Source organism: Tursiops truncatus, chromosome 15 (genome assembly GCF_011762595.2).
Source record: "Tursiops truncatus isolate mTurTru1 chromosome 15, mTurTru1.mat.Y, whole genome shotgun sequence".
Classification (NCBI taxonomy): domain Eukaryota; kingdom Metazoa; phylum Chordata; class Mammalia; order Artiodactyla; family Delphinidae; genus Tursiops; species Tursiops truncatus.
Window position 1 is genome coordinate 30,550,525 of NC_047048.1, and position 8,548 is coordinate 30,559,072.

The window sequence follows — 8,548 nt, forward strand, 5'->3', positions numbered from 1 at the left end:
AGTCTCTGCTTGGCTTGGGCTGCCTAGCCACACTGGCCTTCTTTCTGTTTCCTCGGAAACTGCCTTTGCCCTCGCAGTTCCCTCTCTCTCTGGAATCTTTTCCTTCTCGTCGTCATTCCTCAAGGTTCCTCTCAAATGGCCCGCGAGCAGAGAGCCTTTGTCAGACCAGCCTCGTTAAAGCACCACCCTCCACACTCTCCTATTGCCTGGTTTTGTTTTTTCATAGCCTGTATCAGTATCTGAAATGATTACTTATGTGTCTCCTTTCAACAAAAAGTAAGTTCTTAGAGGGCAGGGAGCTTGGCAGTCTTGCTCCTGGTTGAATCTTAAAAAGATAAGGTTTAGAAAGAAAGGGGGATGGAGGCCATGGCAGGAAGGACATGCCAGGCAAAAGTAAGGCTTGTAGAGGAATCCCAAGTTCTTTAGGTCGACCAGAATGGGAGGGAGCGGCAGGCAGGGTACTTGTCCACTCAGTATTAGAGGAACACAGCCTAGGGTCTGTTTTGTACAGGCACTACAAAAACAATTTATTGATTCTATAATATGAAAATGTTTTTCAATTTTTTTTTTACAATAGGAAAAATCTTCAGTTATTTTTACAGCAAATAATTATTGTTATCATCATCATCTGAATGCATTGTAACGTTTTCTGTGATAAGTGAGATTCTTCTGGGAGCTACCAAGGTCTTAGATGAATCTCTCTCTCTCTCTTTTTCTCTGTCCCACACAAACACATACACACAAAATGACTGGAGACCAGGCTACTGGCTACTGGCAAATGAGTTTATTTTTTTTCATTCTAAACTGCCTTTTTTAAAACCTAAGCAACATTATTACACATCAACACCTGGTGGGTGCTCATAGCCAACCTGCAAAAGCTGTGGGGTGAGTCTCACAAGTGGCCACTGTGAAAAGCAGCATGAGCATGTGCCAAATGCTATTTCCCAGTGATGAGAATCAGGGAGGGCTTCCTGGGGGAGGAAGCGTTGTAGCTAAGCCATGAAGCACAGGCAAGGCTCCCTGAAGGGAGAGGCCCCTCAGAGTGGAGGGACCCATAGATTCAAAGGCACAGAAGCAGAAAGGGCTCCAGGAACCAGGAATGATCTGGTTTGACTTGAACTACATTCTCTTTCTGATGATGGTGAGATGGTGCCATGTCATCTGGCTTTCTAAATAATTGTACAGGCACTTCCTAGCTGAGTGTCCTTGGGCTAATTACTAAGTCTCTCTGAGCATAATAAATGGAGATGATGTTAGAAAGTCATAGGGTTAAAAAAGGGGTTAAAAGTCTCAGGATTAAATGATAAGTGAGGAGAGAACAAACTCCTACAATCCCAGCACACAAAATCATTCAACAAAGACTAGCACTCAAGGGGCCTGGGAAAATGCTTCTGGATTAGCCTCCAGCCTTGGAATTGGGAGGCTGTATGAGCCACAGTGAATATAACACCTTTCAGCTAAGATCTGGAAACTTCAATCCATTTAAAGTAACCAGAAGGAATTCCCTGGCGGTGCAGTGGTTAGGACTCGGTGCTTTCACTGCTGAGGGCCCGGGTTCAATCCCTGGTCAGGTAACTAAGATCCTGCAAGCCTCAAGGTGTGGCCAAAAAAAATTTTTTTTAATAAATAAAGCTTCTGAGTTTTGCATCAAGCTTAAAAAGGCCTTCCCCACTCCAAGATTCTTAATGTGATTGAACTAAAACCACAATGGCAACAACAAAAAAACCCACAATGGCAGCCCATCTTTTTCCTCACCTTTTTTTTTTTGTGTGTGGTACGCGGGCCTCTCTCTGTTGTGGCCTCTCCCGTTACGGAGCACAGGCTCCAGACGCGCAGGCTCAGCGGCCATGGCTCACGGGCCCAGCCACTCCGCGGCATGTGGGATCTTCCCAAACCGGGGCACGAACTCGTGTCCCCTGCATCGGCAGGCGGACTCTCAACCACTGCGCCACCAGGGAAGCCCTTCCTCACCTATTTGACTACTGAGCAGAAATGTCAAGAGAATAAAGGATACCAATAGCTTCTCACGATACATAATGCATGCATTCATCACAGTGGGCAGCAAAAGTGGTCTCATGGATTAATTACTGCTAGAAAGGTCAAAGTTAGACTCAAGGACATGAGACAAAAGACATAAGAAAAGTCAAAGAAAAGTCAAAGAAAAAAAAGAAAAGTCAAATCATATTCAAAAGGCAATACTAATAACAAGATAAAATAAAACATCTTTTATTTAACATTTAACAGCATACAGGGACTTCCCTGGTGGTCCAGTGGCTAAGACTCCTTGCTTCCACTGCAGGAGGCATGGGTTCGATCCCTCGTCGGGGAACTAAGATCCCACTTGGCACAGCCAAAAAAATAAATAAATAAAAAATTTTAAACAGTAAATAAATAAAAAATAAAGTGAGTTAAAATTCACATCACATGAAATTAGCCATCTTGCATACATTTAAAAAAATAATTTTGTCACAAAAATGCAAACAGCATCTTAAAAAAAACACCTAGCAAAAACGTTGCTGAAATCTAATATTGTTGCAATCAGAAGAGAGAAAAATAATCATGATGATCATTTCTCGAGTGCTGACTAAGCACCATGCACAGAAATAAATGACTTAGGTCAGCAGTTCTCAACTGGGGGTCATATTGCCCCCTCACGGGACATTTGCTAATGTCTAGAAACATTTTGGTTGTTGTAACTGGGATAGGGGAGACATTGTTACTAGCATCTAGTGGGTAGAGACCAGGGATGCTGCTAAACATCCTACAGGATAGCCCCACAACAAAGAATTATCTGGCCCAAATGTCAGTAATGCTGAGGTTGAGAAACCCTGATGTGTATCCATCGATTGTCCCCTTTTACAGATGAGGAGACTGAGGCTTACAGAGGTTAAATAACTCATATAAAACCACCCAGCTCGGACATCCCTGGTGGTGCAGTGGTTAAGAATCTGCCTGCCAATACAGGAGACAGGGTTCAAGCCCTGGTCTGGGAAGATCCCACATGCCACGGAGAAACTAAGCCCGTGCGCCACAACTACTGAAGCCCACGTGCCTAGAGCCCGTGCTCCGCAACAAGAGAAGCCACCACAAAGAGAAGCCTGCCACTGCAACGAAGAGTAGCCCGACTCGCCGCAACTGGAGAAAGCCCACGCGCAACAACAAAGATCCAACACAGCCAAAAATAAATAAATTCTTAAAAAGCAAAAAAAACCACTCGGCTTGTAGGCAGTAGAACCAGGATTGAAACTCAGGCAGCCTGTCTCCAGAATCACCATCCTTTGCTGAAGCAAAGACAGCAGGAGGGGGATGACTTAGTGAGAAGATCTCTTGGAGAAGAAGGAATCCAAACATCTCACTGAGAAGACACATATTCCCAGTCCACAGTCTGATCTTCAATGAACCAGGATGGTGAAATGAACAGATGAGGAGCCTCAGGCTCTCCACAGGCTGCTTGAGTGTCCTCAAGACATGGCTTCCCCAAAAGTGAGTGAGCTGAGAATACCAGGCAGAAGTTACCCTTTTTATGACCTAGCCTCAAAAGTCACACAGCATCATTCTGCCACATTCTATTCCTTAGACGCAACACACTAAGTCTGGGCCACATTCAAGGAGAGGGGGGAATTAGACCCCATCTATTGAAGAGAGGAGTGTCATAGATTTGGAGGACATGTTTTATATTATTTTTTTTAAGATTTCTTTGATGTGGACCATTTTTAAAGTCTTTATTGAATTTGTTACAATATTCTTCTGCTTTATGTTTTGGGTTTTTGGCCACAAGGCATGTGGGATCTTAGCTCCCCGACTAGGGATTGAACCTGCACCCCCTGTGTTGGAAGGCGAAGTCTTAACCGCTGGACCACCAGGGAAGTCCCATGGAGAACATGTTTTAAAACCACCAGATCTAGATTTCACCCAGGCTGCATTCAGCTCTCTAATGAAGGTGGGATTCTCTGATTGTTCAAAAAGTCCTAGACTCCAAAGGTGACCCAGAAGGCCCACAACTCACCTTCCAAAGTCATCTTGTACAGGAACAGGAGGTGAGTGTTCCAGCAAGTAGGGAAGGAAGGTGGAAGAGGTGGGTTCTGATTCCCCTTTTTGATGCCTTTCTGAGAGCATAAATGGCATGCTCATGATTGGATCCAGTTACAACCCACTTACCTCTTTTGGTAAACTGAAGGTAAACTCTTGTTTTAAACAGTAACACAGATTGAAAACAAAGATAAGTTTTAAAGAAAGAAATTTTTAACAGAAATTGGAAGCCTTATATGTTCTCCTCCCCTTGTTATGAAATACAGCTAACCTAGGGCAAGTAAATTCTACCTGCCTTGACAAACAATAGAAAATAGTGCTGCTAGTCTGTTATCTATGAGACAAAAAATCTTTTACCCAGACGTGTCACAGAATCTCAGACCTCATGGGGGAAATGGTGGATTTTCCTAAGGATCTCTCAAAACTGAGCACGGAATGGGATAATATATATAACAGAGTCTGCTAGCTCCCTTCCCAATTATCATTCCACAGTTGTTCTTTGCTAACAGAGCCTACATTTTATTCAAGTGGGCAATGTGCCCTTTTTCTTTTTTTCAGGTATGAAAACACAACATTTTATTGGGATAATCGTTCAGATGGCTCCTTTTGAGGCATTATAATGTCCAAGGCCATTTTATTTTGGAGGAGAGCTTTTTTTATTAGAGACATTCAGTGTTCAGGAAGAATGGGCTTTGTTGGCCATCATTTAAGCTTTTCTGGGTGAATTTAGCAAGGGCTATCATGTCCTCCAGGCCAATGGAGGGAACAAAGATGGCAACCAAATGATCGTACCTGTGGGAAACCAAACGTGCCCAGCTGGCCTTGAAGAGAAGGAGGTTGGCAGCTTTAGGAACTTAATGTGTCCATCTTAAGAACTACATTTCCCAGCATCCCTTGAAATTAAGGGAGGATGATGAAATAATAAGAGGAAGTCATTGGGTGGGGCTTCCAGGAAAGCTACTTAGAGGGAACTGACTTAACATGCCCACTTGCTACTTCCTTCTTCCTTCTACCTGGAGCACAAGCAAGATTGCAAGGGCTGCAGCAGCCATTTTTGACCATGAGGTAACCTTTAGGAAGGAAGCTATAAGCCAAGGATGGTGGAAGAGAAAGGAGGATATCCCAAACTGGGGTACAAACCCATGTCCCCTGCATCGGCAGGTGGACTCTCAACCACTGCGCCACCAGGGAAGCCCCTCAAAGGATTTTTAAAAATTTATTTATTTTATTTTTGGCTGCATTGGGTCTCTTGCACGTGGGCTTTCTCTAGTTGCGGTGAGCAGGGGTTACTCTTTGTTGCAGTGCATGGGCTTCTCATTGCAGTGGCTTCTCTTGTTGCAGAGCATGGGCTCTAGGCACGCGGGCTTCAGTAGTCGTGGCACACGGGCTCAGTAGTTGTGGCTCGTGGGCTCAGTAGCTGTGGCACACGGGCTTAGTTGCTCCGCGGCATGTGGGATCTTCCCGGACCAGGGAGCGAAACCGTGTCCCCTGCATTGGCAGGCAGACCCTCAACCACTGTGCCACCAGGGAAGTCCTCAAATGATTTTTTAAAACAGTTTTAAGTACATTCCTGTAGCCAGGTGTACAGCAGCCCTGGCTGAGGGTCAAATACTTTTACCCACTTGAAGGCGTCCCAGGACATATATGTATCACCAGCAATGGTGATACTCCACTGCCCTCTCCCCCAGGTGGAACAATCATGTCAGCCTCAGAGTCAGGGTTGAGGGAGCGGAATTGGGCCTCTGAGAAAGGTGGAGCTTAGGGGATGCCCAGCCACGTACGTGTATATATAACAGGACCACGTGTGTCTGTGTGCTCTCCAGAATGTGTACATGGCCAGCAGTCCATGGGGTTTATGAAGGAAGGTATACACCCCTGCCTCAGGACTCAGAAGACAAGAATCTCTGAGCCTGCCTGCGTTCTTTCATACAAGCTCGCGTGTGTCTGTGATGTAAATGGCACATGCCCCAGATGTGCCACCTTCATGCAGTTCACCGCCTGAACACCTACACTTTATGGGTCCCCAATACCCAGAATGTTTCTATGCATCATTCCCCAGACTCCTGCCACGATTAGCATAACATTTCTTCAACTGATGCTCTCAATCAGGAATCTGGAAGCTGGCTTGAGACCAGAAATTGGGAGCTGCATCATATTAATAGCCAGATTATTCTACTCATCCTTGGAGGACATCAACTAGCCCAGGAGCTAGCCCTCTAATTCATCTCTTCTTAAGCCGGAGGTAGCTTGAAATCAGCCACCATGGAAACTGGCACATGTGACAAATCAGAGATTTTCTTTTCTGAGAGTTGATTGTTAAACATTTACCAGCACACCGCTGATTTTACTTACATTTACCTATTCACATGCTCAGCAACTATTTAATGCTCTTCTAAAGAATACCAGGAGCTTACAACCTAGTAAATGGAGACAGACGATATATAAGTATACATAGAAACAAACCAGATAATTCTAGGTAGTGGTACAGTACAAAGAAAATTAAATGAAACAACTAATATGTTGAATATACTTCTTTTATCCTTTTTTTTTCCCCGCACATCATATCATGAACAATTCCCCAAGTTATAAAAAGGTCTAAGGACCATTCTTTTTTTTTTCTCATTTAGTTGATTTACAATGTTGTGTTTACCTTCAGGTATACAGCAAAGTGATTCAGATATTTCAGATATATGTAAATATATATATATCTGAAAAAGAATATATATATTCTTTTCCAGATTCTTTTCCATTATAGGTTATTACAAGATATTGAATATAGTTCCCTGTGCTATACAGTAGGTCCTTGTTGTTTATCTCTTTTATATATAGTATAAGGAGCATTCTTCTTTTTTTTAATTTTTTAATATTTTATACAATTTTAAAAGGTTACTTTCATTTACAGAATATTGACTATTGTTGTACAAGGAGCATTCTTCTTAATGGCTGCATAATATTTATTCCTTGTGGGAATCTTCTAATTTATTTAAGCATTCTCCTATAGTGCTGGGTTTGTCAACACTGGCACTACTGACATTTTGGGTCAAATAATTATTTCTAATTAATTTCTAATAATCCTAGCTGTCCTATGCATCATAGGATATTGAACAGCATCCCTGACTTCTACTCACTAATGGCCAGGACCAGTTATGACAACCAAAAATGTCTCCGGATTTTGTCCGCTGGGGGGAAAAAATCACATCAGTTGAAAAATCACTGCCATGGTTGAACTTCCCATTGTCAAAGAAAAGGTTCCAATCGGGTGGTGAGTCTCAGAGTGTGACCCTTGGCCCAGCATCACCAGCACCACGTGGGAACTTGTTAGAAATGAAAATTCTCAGGTACCTCTCCAGATAGAAGAAATCAGGTATAAGAAATCAGCATCGCTAGGGGTGGGACCAGGCACTCTGGGTCTTCACAAGCCCTTAGGGGATTCTGATGCACTCTCCAGTTTAGTAGGGGGCAGGGGATGAAGGTTTTAGAAATCAAAATAGTGTTTGATGTGGGAAGCTCCCGCAATGCGTGTTTGTGGTTGCATCCTGAGGACGTTCTCCTCTCTGGTTGATCCGCGGCTGGCATAGGTGATTAGTGCAAATTAGCTGAGTTCAGGTGTACTTTTGACTTAAGTACCCGCTTTCAGCGCAAGATTACCAAACACCTCTTATTTTTTCCCCAGGGAGGCTCCAGGGCCAAAGACAAAATTAAGAAGAGAGAGCAAATGGGTCAGCTGACTCTAGGCTTTAACCACCACTTGGGGTTCACCACTGCATGTAAACCTTAGTTCTTTAAATAAAGACAATTTTGGTCTTTTCAGATACTGAAGAACCACAGAATGCAAGGCCAAGCCAAGATGTGCTACTAGCAGTTACCTCTTGCTCTTGTGATCATCTTGGACCTCAGGCTACCATGAATTCAGTTCAGAAATATGGGGGTTCATAGGTTTTCTTCCATGGTTCCTAAATGGGGGCAGATCCTTGCCTAGTGCTGGAACCAAAGATCCTCTGGTCCAGTGGGTCTCAATAGTGACAGCACTGCCCCATCCCAGGGGGCGTTTGTAAAGGGGGCTGGGGGCTGGGTTATCACAATGAGAGGGACCTCTGGCATTTAGTGAGTTAGTGCAGTGATTGTTAAGCATCCTGTTAGAGTGCTCGTGGGAATGTAAACTGGTGTAATCACTTTGAAAAATAATTCAAGAGTTTCTTCTAAAATTCAACATGTGGGGGGAATTCCCTGGTGGAGCAATGGTTAAGAGTCCTCCTGCCAATGCAGGGGACACGGGTTCGAGCCCTGGTCCGGGAAGATCCCACATGCCGCGGAGCAACTAAGCCCGTGCTCCACAACTACTGAGCCTGCGCTCTGGAGACTGAGAGCCACAGCTACAAGCCCACGAGCCGCAACTACTGAAGACCGCACGCCTAGAGCCCGTGCTCCGCAACAAGAGAATCCACCGCAATGAGAAGCCCGCGCACCGCAAAGCACGGTAGCCCCAGCTCTACGCAACTGGAGAAAGCTCACGCACAGC